Raw genomic sequence first — 13,008 nt, 5'->3', positions numbered from 1 at the left:
GTGAGTGCGGCAAGTGCGGCAGGTGCGGCGAAGGAAATGATTTGGTTAACGCGATTGTTTAAAGAAATAGACTCCAGTGGTATAAAATCTCAAAATGCGGTCCTGTACATTGACAATACCAGTGCAATTGAGTTGATTAAAAATCCGCAATTTCATCAGCGTACTAAACACATAGACGTGCGTTACTATTTTGTGCGTGATCTTTCTATAATTCTAATAAATCTCTGAAAACTCTGTGAGCAATTTTGTTTCTATTTCTTTCAACCTCAATTCAATTTCAAGAATTGTTGATGGATTAGCACTTTCCTTTGAAGAATTAAAATAGTTTAATAAACGTGATAATTTTCGATACGATAATTCTCTTTCTTACTAGATTTTGAATTCGGGGTAGTGTTGTTTCAGTTTGAAAAGGTGCTCAATTTCCCAAAGAAATATAAGAGGTATGAAAAATGAGCAGCCCTTGAGGATCCAAATAAATTACAAAGGTATGTATTTTGTACTCTGACACACATTTGCTAATTTGACAAAATTGTACTATTAGAACTTCTTTACAAATTCTAATTGTATATGCTAAGATTTAGCCTATATGCGATAAGGTAAATATAATGTAAATATGAATGTAGCTGATTGTAATTATGTACACTAAATTCTAAAATAACACTTCATTATGAATACATGTGTCTTCTGGAACGCAGTAGTGGGTATGAACGACGACTATGACGACACTTGAATACGTAATATATGAATTGAAATGGGATTAATAAGTAGTAACGCCTCTTTTAACCTTCAGGTTGCGTCTCGAAATAAAAGAGTTTTTAAGTGGACTGTATTTTTATTAAATTTACGAAAAGATTAATAAATTAGTCGTAACACCGGCCAGGATGCAACCGCATACTTAACACTACGCTGTCTTTCGTAAAACTGTTTTTACTCCTCGCCCGACTGCCGAGTGCCGACACATCCTGAGAATCTTAGTTCGGAGAAGCATCAATATCCCGAACAAGGCGCACAATACATATATATGTATAGTTTATTAACGAATTAGTTGTGTTGGCACGGCGTTCATTATAATACCCAATACATAATTTTAGAAGTAGGCCTAATAAGATTATATATCCCGCCCACCTTAAAAGTATACTTTCAATACATAAAGTATACAGTAGACGTAAACCAATATAATAAGTATAAATAAAATAATATAATATATGGACTTAATATTAATTGATTATATGCAAATAACATAAATTAACAATTAAATTCAACTCTATGTCTAATAAACACAGAAAAACGTAAAGTTCATAATTCACCACCATTGTTTGTCCTATTCAGTCTCAATCGGAAGCACGCTAATTTTGGACACAGCGCGCTTAAACACCCCGGTTTTTGTTTTCACGCTCACTACGCGCACAACATTGTCCTTGCCTGGATGAAGTTTACAAACTCTGCCCAACACCCATTGTTGTGGAGGAGAAATTTCGTCACGCAGAAGCACCAGCGACCCCATTTGAACTATGGAACTTGCACTGCTTCTCCATTTGGTTCGTGGTTGAAAAGAAGTCAAGTATTCTGTTGACCATCTCTTCCAGAAGTGCTGGATTTTTTGAAGACGCTCGTACAAGACCAGTCGGTTTACAGGAATATCTGCCACATCTCGTTGTGGAATGGAGGTTAGCAAGTCGCCAATAAGGAAGTGACTGGGAGTTATAACGGTAAGATCATTGGGATCATGGGAAAAGGGAGTTATTGGTCTGGAGTTAAGGATTGCCTCTATCTGGCATAATACTGTAGATAAAGACTCAAAAGTCAAATAAGCTTCCTTTAACATTCGAACTAAATGAAATTTAGCTGATTTGACTGCGGCCTCCCAAAGACCACCAAATGTGGGCGAACGAGGGGGTATAAAATGCCATTTTCTACAAAAAATGTGGAAACATCACGATTTTTTAATGTCTCCTGGACATATTGAAACATCTTTTGTATTTCCACATTAGCCCCGACAAAGTTTTTCCCCTTGTCTGAATATATATCCTTGCATAAACCGCGTCGTGACACAAATCGTTTTAAAGCATTTAAAAAAGAATGTGTTGTCATATCCCCAACTAATTCTATATGAATTGCCCTAGTGACAAAACAAATAAAAATGCAAATATATGCCTTAACAACCTTACGAGATCTTAATTTTTCATCTTTAATCATTATAGGACCGGCGAAGTCACAGCCAACCGTTAAAAATGGTCGTGAAGGTACAAGCCTAGCTTGGGGAAGATCGCCCATAATGGGAACTTTATAAGGTGGTTTTGCCTTAAAACATACAAGACATTGTTTGATCACACGTTTAATTGCACCCTTTCCATGAACTATCCAATATTTATTTCTAATGATAGCCAAGAGTGCTTGGGTAGATGCATGTAAATTACGTTTGTGTTCATATTCTATTAATAGTTTGGTATAGTTATGATTTGGAGGTAACAATATTGGATGTTTAGCATCAGGTGGAAGAGTAGAATGTCTAATTCTTCCACCTACTCGCAGTAAGCCTGTATTATCCAAAAAAGGATTAAGAGAAATTAGCTTACTTGATTTTAATGATTGTTCATTGTTTAAAGTATTAATATCTGATGCATATTCAGCATACTGCACCATCCGTATTAAAAGGTTCAATGAATTCTCAATAAAATCAGATTGTGTTAAATCGGCATTTTCCTTGTTCTTATTTTTTGGATTAATTCTAAAGATAAATTTAAGGACAGAAGCCATTACTCGTAACAATTTCTGAAAGTTTGAATATTTTTCAAAAATCGTTTGATCAGAAAATAAAGTTTGATTAAGAAATGAAAATTGCATAGCCTTTTTTTATCAGGAACCTTATCAAAATTTATATTTTGTACTACACTTGGCCATAAAGACTTAGGTTTTGTTAGGAAATCGGGTCCGTTCCACCATAAAATGCATTCATTTAATTTTTGTGGATTTAAACTACGTGATAGAACATCGGCGGAGTTTTCATTGGAACCGACATGTCTCCAATTTTGTTTATCGCTAAATTCATGAATTTGAGCAACTCTATTCGCGACAAAGGTATTCCAGTAGTTTGGTTCACCTGCAATCCATGCTAATGTGATAGTGGAATCACACCAATAATATTTATCTGGAATATCAATGTCAAGAGAATGCTGTATTTTATATACTAGACTTGATAAAAGCAAAGCTCCACAGAGTTCTAATCGTGGCAAAGATACCGTTTTTAGTGGAGCAATGCGCGATTTCGCACATAGCAAATTCGAATGACGCTTTCCGGTAATATCTGTAACTACGATATAAACACATGCGCCGTATGCCGCTTCACTGGCATCACAAAAGCCATGCATTTCAATTAATGAATAATCTGAAATCGTAACTTGTCTAGGTATTTTAATTACATTTAAGTAAGGTAATTGTTCAAAAAATAACTTCCAAAGTATGTAAATGTCTGATGGAATAGTTTCATCTCATCCGACCTTGCACTGCCAAAGTCTTTGCATTATGATTTTAGCGCTCACAGTAACAGGACCGGCTAGACCCATTGGGTCGAATATATTTGCTATTACCGATAAAATTTCGCGTTTGGTTCGCTTCACAACTAAGGAAATTAGATGAAAAGCTTAAAGTGTCGCTCTTTGGTTTCTAGAATAATCCGAGTGTTTTACGGGTTTTATCTTCGGATAAGTCATAATTTTCTAGTTGACCTTGATCGCAGTCGTTTAAAACTTCAATCTTATTAGAGTAAATTTTCTTTAATGGAAAACAAGCTTCGTTTAATATTTCCAAAATTTGATTTTTTAACAGAATAGTGTGTTCAATAGAGTCCGTCCCAGTCAATAAATCGTCTACGTAAAATGATGTTAAAATAGCCTTAGAGGCATTTGGATATTTTTTAGAATTCTTCATTGCTGCTTGATTTAGTGATCGAATAGCTAAAAAAGGAGCTGATGCAGTCCCATATGTTACAGTGTTTAACGTGTAGTGTTTAAGTTCATCATGTGGACTAGGACGCCATACAATACGCTGTAATTGTCTATCATTTTCGCATAATTGCACTTGACGGTACATTTTTTCAATGTCACCTACAAGTACCACATTATGAAACCGGAAATTCAGAGTAATAGAAGTAAATCTTTTTGTAAAACAGGACCTGTCATTAATACTTCATTTAAAGAAACCCCTGTAGAGCCTTTTGCCGACGCATCAAAAACAACCCGGAACTTTGTTGTTGTGCTGTCAGCTTTAATCACGCCATGATGCGGTAAATAATATGTTAATTCGGAGGTATCTATGTTTTCATTATCAATAAGTGACATATGCCCTAATCGGTCATATTCCGACATAAAATTACAATACTCAGTTTTAAAATTATTATCTTTTTGTAAGCGTCTTTCAAGAGCATAAAATCGCTTTATGGCATTATGTTTCGAATCGCCAAGATCAACAAAATTATTTTTTACCGGCAAACTGACCTGAATACGACCCTGATCTACGCGTTTGTAATTTTCAATAAAATGTTTTTCACAGGCCAATTCTTCCGGTAATAAATCTCTATGATTTAATTCTAAGTTTTCTATAATCCAAAACCGCTCAATTTGTTTATTTAAATCGTTATTAGTCACTAAAAAATTACAAACTTCATAACGCTGTGAATCTCGAATTAAAAGACTCCTGTTATTATTTGTATCAAATATCAAAGTGCCCGTTAATATCCAACCCAATTTAGTGTTGTGTAAGATCGGTTTATTTTGACCCAATTTATGCTGGCCTTTACACATGATATCAAAGAATATATCAACTCCGAGTAAAATATCAACAGGACGCGATAAATTAAAGTCCTTATCGGCAAGTTCAAAATTCTGCGGAATGTTTAGGCTTGATATATCAAATGAAACTTGCGGTAAGCTTTCGGTGATTTTATTTACAATAAAAAAAGTATCAGATTTCTTATACGTTTCTCGAAGTGAACTAAATGTAGCGTATACTCTATTCGAGATTTTATTGCAAGCATTATTTAAACCGGCAACAGGAATATTAATTTTTTCTGTTGTTAATTGTAATCGCTGTGCCAATCCGTAAGTCATAAAATTACTTTGCGATCCACTATCAAGAATCGCTCTAACTTCGACCGCGTTGCCGAAAGCATTGGTTATTTTAATTATCGCCATTGCTAGTATAATTTGTTTATGTTCAAAAGAGAAATTATGCATGTTTAAATACGGATTAGAAGAAGTTTGAATAAGAGGTTCGATTACTGGTGTATTTTGATTATTTTCGGTTTGAGTAGCCGCAATAACTGTGTCATTTTGGCCTTGGCCCTGAACTGATAATAAAGCCTCAGTTCGTTTATTTAAATTAATGTTTTGATCCTTTACTGGGTTGCCAGAAGAGGTGTCATAAAGTGAATGTAATAACGAATTATGTTTTTTGCCACAATATTTACAACCCGACGAAAGGCATTCATTATTAGCATGAAAAGGTCTTAGACAATTAAAACACAATTTATGTTTTTTAATTTCGGAAAAAAGTTCCCTTGTTTGCATAGAAAATATTTTATCACACCGAAAGTTAAGGTGATTTTTCTTGCAAAAGGCACATGTAATTGTAACGGTTAAAAGGTGGTTTAAATGTTTATTTTGGGGTGTTTTTTCAAATTTGCTTTTAATTTCTACTGTTTCTAAGAAAATACATTTTTTAGTTAGAAATTCAGTAAGTTTTGAAATAGTAGGAAAGTCAATGTTTTCTTTGTTTAATAGATCTTCCCAATCGCGTTTAGTAGCTAAATCTAGTTTTGAGGTTAAAATATAAATGAGAAGTGTGTCCCATGTATCAGTTGGTTGTTTTAAAGCAGTTAAAGCTCTTAAATCTTTATTAAAATTATCTAAAAGGATTCTTAGTTGAGCACGGGATTCAGTTCTTAGTGTAGAACTTTCAAAAATATTTTTTAAATGCGTGTGAACAATCAATCTCTTGTTTTCGTAACGATTTTTAAGCAAATCCCAAGCTATGCTGTAATTTAATTCTGACATTTCTAATGATTGAATTAGCTGGGCAGCGTCACCCTTGAGGCATGATTTTAAATACCAAAACTTTTGAATATCATTCAGAGATGTGTTGGAGTGAACAAGAGAATTAAAAATGTCATAAAAAGTCATCCACTGTGCGTAAGATCCGTAAAAATCTGTTAGATTTATCGGTGGTAACTTAACAGACGTTTGTAAGTCAATATTTGGATTTATACCCGTGCTGCTTATATTTGCATTATTTGTAACATTGTTTACAGATGTGTTTTGTCTTTTAAGGGAGTCTGAGAGTATTTTTTTAGTCCTTCCCACAGTTTTAAAAAACCTAGTTTCAAATTCCTCGCGTTCTGATTCTTGAACCATTCCAGTTGTGTATTCTATTTCATCTTGAATATTATTGAATGTTTCAAGACAGAAGCTAATTTGGTTTAATCGCTCTTCAAGCTCTTCGAAATTATCCGAGGATGTGTCAAATCTATCCAAGAAAGTAGTAAATCGCGTTAATTGGGATTTTATTTGTCCCCTTTTTAGTTTAGATTTAGCCAAAGTTTCATCGCTAGCCTCATTTTCATTATCCCCATGCATTTTGAACTCTCTTTACTACAGTAAAATACCAGATAGCAACAGGGAAAAAAAGACAATGTAAAGAAAGGAAATGTGACGACTTACCAAGTTGCTTTTGCTTATTTGCTGCGATGCCACTGATGACTTGTACGACCACACTGTTTTAGTTGTCCAGCTGTGTTGCTGAGTTTTGTAGCTGTGTTGCTAAGTTCGCGAGGTTTGCTAGCCGTGTTGCTAGACTCGCGTAAGTTCAAGTCTAGCAACACAGCTAGACTTGCGTAAGTTGATGTATCGAAGCGTTAAGGAGTTGCATCCGGAATCGATAAGACCATAATATGGTAAACCTTCAGGTTGCGTCTCGAAATAAAAGAGTTTTTAAGTGGACTGTATTTTTATTAAATTTCCGAAAAGATTAATAAATTAGTCGTAACACCGGCCAGGATGCAACCGCATACTTAACACTACGTTGTCTTTCGTAAAACTGTTTTTACTCCTCGCCCGACTGCCGAGTGCCGACACATCCTGAGAATCTTAGTTCGGAGAAGCATCAATATCCCGAACAAGGTGCACAATACATGTATATGTATAGTTTATTAACGAATTAGTTGTGTTGGCACGGCGTTCATTATAATACCCAATACATAATTTTAGAAGTAGGCCTAATAAGATTATACACACTTCTTTTCCCGTGATTGACCAATAATGACATGCAAAGTGATGAATAAAGGCTTAACTCCAATCCCTGGTTTTGTTTGTATGGGTAAATTGTCCCTTTGTCTTGCAAATTGTTTGTTGACGTTGTAGAGACGGCCTTGGTATTTGTCTTCACCTGATGTGGCTACTGACCTACCAAATTGTACTTGTATCGCCGGAAAATCTTGAAATCCGGCTCGAGGGACCAAAAATGTTTTATTGCTGCTCCGCTGTTGGATCGCCAAATTGTGTTGTCTCTCTGCGGATGGGAACAGCAAGGGTTATTTGTGGACTGTATTTTCATAGGTGAAATTAACAAACAGGTCCATCGTGAACCACATCTTTATTTAAGAAATGCATTTAATATCTAAAGAAGGTGGAGGGCTTATTTGACGGCGTTAGTAGTTGACAACAACGTGCCACGTTCACCTTTCCTCTCCGCCATGACTTCGACGGTGTCAAAACGTACCGTATTCGTTTTGTATTCACAGGGGTAATTGCGTGGCGTTGCCATGCACTGGCAACTCTTATGTATGAATTAAATCAGAGATGATTAGGATCTACTCCAGTCGCAGCAAAGAAATTGGCGCTGCATTATCGATTGACTCCCACCTGTTAAAAGCAAAAGTCGAGGGTGGGGGTAAGTAGGGGGTGAACCGGCATATAAAATCAGTCGTTATTGGTTTCATTTTCATTGTTTTTCGTTATTTGACGTAAGCGAAGTTGTTTTGTTTTTTTCGATTCGTGCCTTTTTTATAGATATTTTTTTTTTAATTAAACATGGGTTTCAAGTGTTGTGTTCCCGGTTGTAACAACTATAATAAAGATAGTCAAATGCACAGATTTCCAAATGAGCAGCGGGTAAGTACATAAAATAATAATTAATTTATTTATCTGGTTGTGATATTGGAACAGAGGATAAAATAAAATTTCTACATTTTAAAATTTTATATAGTTGTCGTTTATAAGGCTTTATATTTGAACTAATTTCTTCTAAATGCCATTTATGGAAAATATATAAAATTCTAAGTTTCTTATATCTAGTTTATTGCAGTTTGTATAGTATATATATGCCACAAAAAAGTATAAATAAGAAGTATATAACTTAGTTTATGGTTTTACTGTACTGGTAAATGTACAAAATATCTTTTGGAGAACCATATATAAAAGATTCGAAAGATTTAAGAAAATATAAAGAAATAGGTACCTATACTAAGTAAATGTATTTGTATTAAAATTGGTTAGATTTTGTTGATTATATTAATATCATTTATTATTTTATATGCAGTTCTTGAAAATTAAACAAAAAAAATTACATAATATGGGCATACCCACCTATAGTTATTGAGGCTATAGAGCAGTACTGTAGTATTGTACATACTTTTAAATCAATCATACTTAAAAATTCTTTTTATGGTGCATTAAAAAAAAACAAGAATTCGCAACTGTCACTCGTCAGTTTTTTTCCTAAAAATGTCAAAAAATGTTGACAGTTAAGTTAGCTAAAAATATATGCCATTAGATAGACCATAAAAAATTAAGATAAGAATGTGAAAATCATTTCATCTTATGATAAATAGTTACGGTTCTGTAGCCTCTTAAAGTCCAAGAAAATCGTTTTTCAACTGTTTTTAAATCAAAAACTGATCGATTAAAGTGTAACATGTGTTACATTTTAATTCGTAGAATTTTAAGTAGAATCAAAAAATAAAATAATATAAGTAGAGGGTGTACTATTTAAAAAAATATAACTATCATTCTTCACAACTTTGTAGGCCATCCTGTATATTTTAATTTAACACCGATATGTAAATTTTTAACTGCTCTATATTTTTTATATAAGACGTTTTTTGATAACCCCTGCATATTTTGATATATTCGACCATTCTGGTAATTTTTCCTAACCCTGTATGAAATCCTAAAATAATAATTACTGTGATCCAACCTCAATGACAAATTTATAAAGATTTAATAGTGATTTGTAATATTTTTTTATTGAAATAATATGTCTCCTGAAAACACTAATTTGCTGAATTATTGCCATTATTGCCAAAAATTTATTGTAATAATTGACTATACTAGTACATTTATATCTATTATTAATTTATTACAGCTCTATGACATTTGGATTGAGAAGGTTGGGAGGACAGAGCTAAGAGGGAAAAGTAAAGAGAGGGTTCGAGCCTCTTATAGAGTTTGCAGTATCCATTTTGGATAAGAGGCCCAGTATATTGGAACTAGATATTTATCTACCCTAAGAGCTGATGCTATTCCTTCTTTAAATCTTAGAGTAGTTGAAACTACAGGTAAGATTTAAAAAAAATATATAATAAATAAATTTTGTTTAATAAACTAATTACATATTATTATAATATAACAATATTATTTTGAAAGGATTTTCTGTCACTATTAGTAGATGGCACTCAAGGAAAGTAAGTCAGCAGAATTGCAATATTATAAACTGAATGAGCATATTATACTTAATATTTAATATGTTCATAAAGCTAAATAGTCACAAATTTTAATTCTGTTCAGAACTAATTTTAATATTTTATTTTCAGATATGCCCCAGAAAACTCTCGACAATTTGAATGATGAAGACAGCCCTATTGTGTTGCCATCCATTTCTAGCTCTTATCATGCTACTGTAGTAAATTCTCCAACTCGGTGTACTACAGCAAAACGAGCATCTTCTCAAGGGAAAATATGTACCCCGGCTAAAGCGTCAAGTAAGTATTTCTTATTTTTCTTTCCTATATTACTTCCGTATAAAAATACACTATATATTTTTAAATGCCATAGAAATTTAATTATATACATATAACATAAAAAGTTATATAAATATTTGACTTTTCTTAATAAGTAGTTTGACTCTTTGTTGAATGGTTGACTCTTGTTAAAAGGTAATTTTAACTAAAAAAAAATTAAGTAAAGTACGGTGCTTTATTTTCAACACACATGAGTGGTTTTTCGATATGAATCTAATAAGTTTTATTTATTTCTAGGTCTCACTAAGCGTAGTAGTTTGTTGACTTACACGGGAAGGAAAAGAGCAGTAGAGCTGACACCCAGGAGTTATGTGACGAGCCACCCTGTACAACCATGGAAGCCACGCAACCATACAACCAGAAGCTGCTGACCCTGCATTTTATTACAACAAAACTGTTTCATTGTTTATTATCAAGTAAGTCAATTGAAGTCGCTAAAACAATTAGCATGTAATTTGTATAAATTAATTTTCAAATAAAATAATATTTTTAAAAAGGCGTTTTGGTTGTTAAAATAGTTAAATGGCGCAGTAGGTAGGATAGTCCGGAGTTAGATCGGTTAGTGTATCGAACGTTCGTTTTAACGATTAATCGGACTATACGAAACTTGATGAAAATTCGGTGGAAGTATCTGCAGTGAATTTATCGAAAATTGCTGAAACAAGAAGACCACTATTGTAGATTCATTGGTGATTAGATACAAATCATCTAATTACGCAAGGAAGCAGAATACTAGACTGTCCCTTATAGAAATGACCATCGTCTTTATGTAAGTACAGCTCATTAAGTTGATGTCCAATATAGATGAATTAAGCGTTGTATTGAATAATCTTAAAATCTCTTCAGTTGACTCACCATTAGATAATAATTTAAATTTATAAAATTTACATTTAAATACTAGGATGCCCACTTTTAAACCGGAATATTTAAATTGTGTCCCGAATTTTGATGGGAACCCTAATGATCTTAACCGATATCTCGTAAACTGTGAAACTTTAATTAAGCACTTTTATGATCAAACGGATCTTAATAAATTTGAAAATGTTTATTTACTTAATTGCTTAATAGGTAAATTAATTGGAAATGCTAAAATTGTGGTAAATATTCAAAATGTAAGTACTTGGAATGATCTTAAACTAACTCTTGAAAGAAATTTTGCTGATCAAAGAGATGAGGCTTGCCTCAATCGCGACCTTGTTATGCTTAGGCAAAATTCAAATGAAAATCCCAATCAGTTTTATGATAAGGTACTGCATTTATTGATTTTGCTTTGTTCATATATTGATAGTCATGAAATTACAGATGTTGCTAAAAATTTAAAACGTACAATGTACTCAGAATTAGCACTTAAAACCTTTGTATCAGGTCTTAAAGAGCCTTTAGGGACAAATATTCGGTGTATGCGGCCAAGAACCCTAGCCGAAGCTTCTCAATTTGTAAATCAAGAAAACAATAGCTTATACTTTCAGAATAATAATAAAATTAATAAACCTCAGTATAATCAAAGTTTTAATAAATCTATACAACAACCCAACTACATCCAACCAAATTTAAATAATCATAATAATTTTAACTCAAGTACACCCCATGATCTATTTATGAGACAAAATGTTTTTCCATCTCAACCAGTTCCTATACGCCCTAGAATTTTACCTCAACGTCCTCTGCCAACAAACTCGCAAGTTTTTGGTAGACCACCCCAAAATCGAAACGTTTTTAGGCCAAATCAAATGAGAGAAAAAGATCTTCCTCGACCGACGCCTATGAGCATAACTTCTAGACAATTCTCCCATAATTCTAGAAATAATCAATCTATGCAAACTTATAACCCTAATCAATCACAACGAAACTTCCAAACTAGACAAAATCACTTTGTGCCCTCAGGCCCTCGTAATTTTGTATCAGAAGAATTATATAATACTCAGACTAATCAATATTATGATGATTATGATGATAATTATTATTGCGATTCAAAAGAACCCAACATTTCAATTCAAAAGAACAACTTTTGATGATGAGGTTCATCAAAATAATTCCCAATTTCAGTATGAAGCATATGGCAATCAACAAGAACCCGAAACTTTAGAAAATTTTACAAAAGAGCCTCCAGAGGAGACCAATCCTTAGTAGCTCCTATAATAAGCTTCAATTTAATTACTACCAGTAAACTACCCTACATTATATTTCCAGAACATAATTTAAAATTTTTAATTGATAGCGGTTCATCTCGATCTTTCATTAACCCTAACTTCGCAAACAAATTTTACAAAAAGGATATAATAGAAGACCCGTTTATTGTATCTCGTGGAAAAGAAATGTCAGCTCATAAATTTAGTACTCTTATACCAACATCCAGAATTTTTAACTTACCCGAACCTTTACAATTAAAATTCTTTTTATTTAAATTCCATGACATTTTTGATGGTCTTATAGGAGTAGATAATCTTGAAATTTTAAAAACAAATTGGCAATGGTTACTTACGTACTCCTTATGCTGAAATAAAATTACTTTTCCAAAACCCAAAACGAAACCTAAATCAAATAAGTGTAGAACCCCGATGCGAACAAGTTATAAAAATTAAAACTTCAATCAAAAATGGTGAAATCATTATTCCATATCAAAAAATAGGAAATTGTGAAATCCCAGAAAGTCTCTCTATTGCAAAGAATGGCATAGCCCTCACCACTATCTTAAATAGCTGTACTGATCAAATTCTATTAGATTTTTTCGAACCCATAAAAGTTGAACCCTTTGAAAGAAAAGAATTAGAATCCATTGATTTTAACTTAATCGATAATTTTACCAATAAATCTCCTAATTTTAAACCGGAAAAACTAATCAGAACAGATCATATGAATCAAGAAGAAAAATTTGCAATTTTAAAATTATGTAAAGAATACTCTGATATTTTTTATGATGAAAATACTCCTCTTACGTT

The 13,008-nt window shown here is 32.9% G+C and overlaps 1 long non-coding RNA gene across 1 annotated transcript; it reads left to right on the top strand.

Annotated features, from left to right (window-relative positions):
- Nucleotides 1-9,387: 9,387 nt before the first annotated feature.
- LOC126746979 (uncharacterized) lies at nucleotides 9,388-10,446 on the top strand. Its single transcript, XR_007664052.1, has 3 exons — nucleotides 9,388-9,607; nucleotides 9,863-10,030; nucleotides 10,307-10,446. It is a non-coding gene; the product is annotated as an uncharacterized LOC126746979 (long non-coding RNA).
- Nucleotides 10,447-13,008: the final 2,562 nt, after the last annotated feature.

The sequence above is a fragment of the Anthonomus grandis genome, chromosome 18 (assembly GCF_022605725.1).
Source record: "Anthonomus grandis grandis chromosome 18, icAntGran1.3, whole genome shotgun sequence".
Lineage (NCBI taxonomy): Eukaryota > Metazoa > Arthropoda > Insecta > Coleoptera > Curculionidae > Anthonomus > Anthonomus grandis.
The sequence above is the reverse complement of the archived record's forward strand: the minus strand, read 5'-3'. Positions and strand labels throughout refer to the sequence as shown.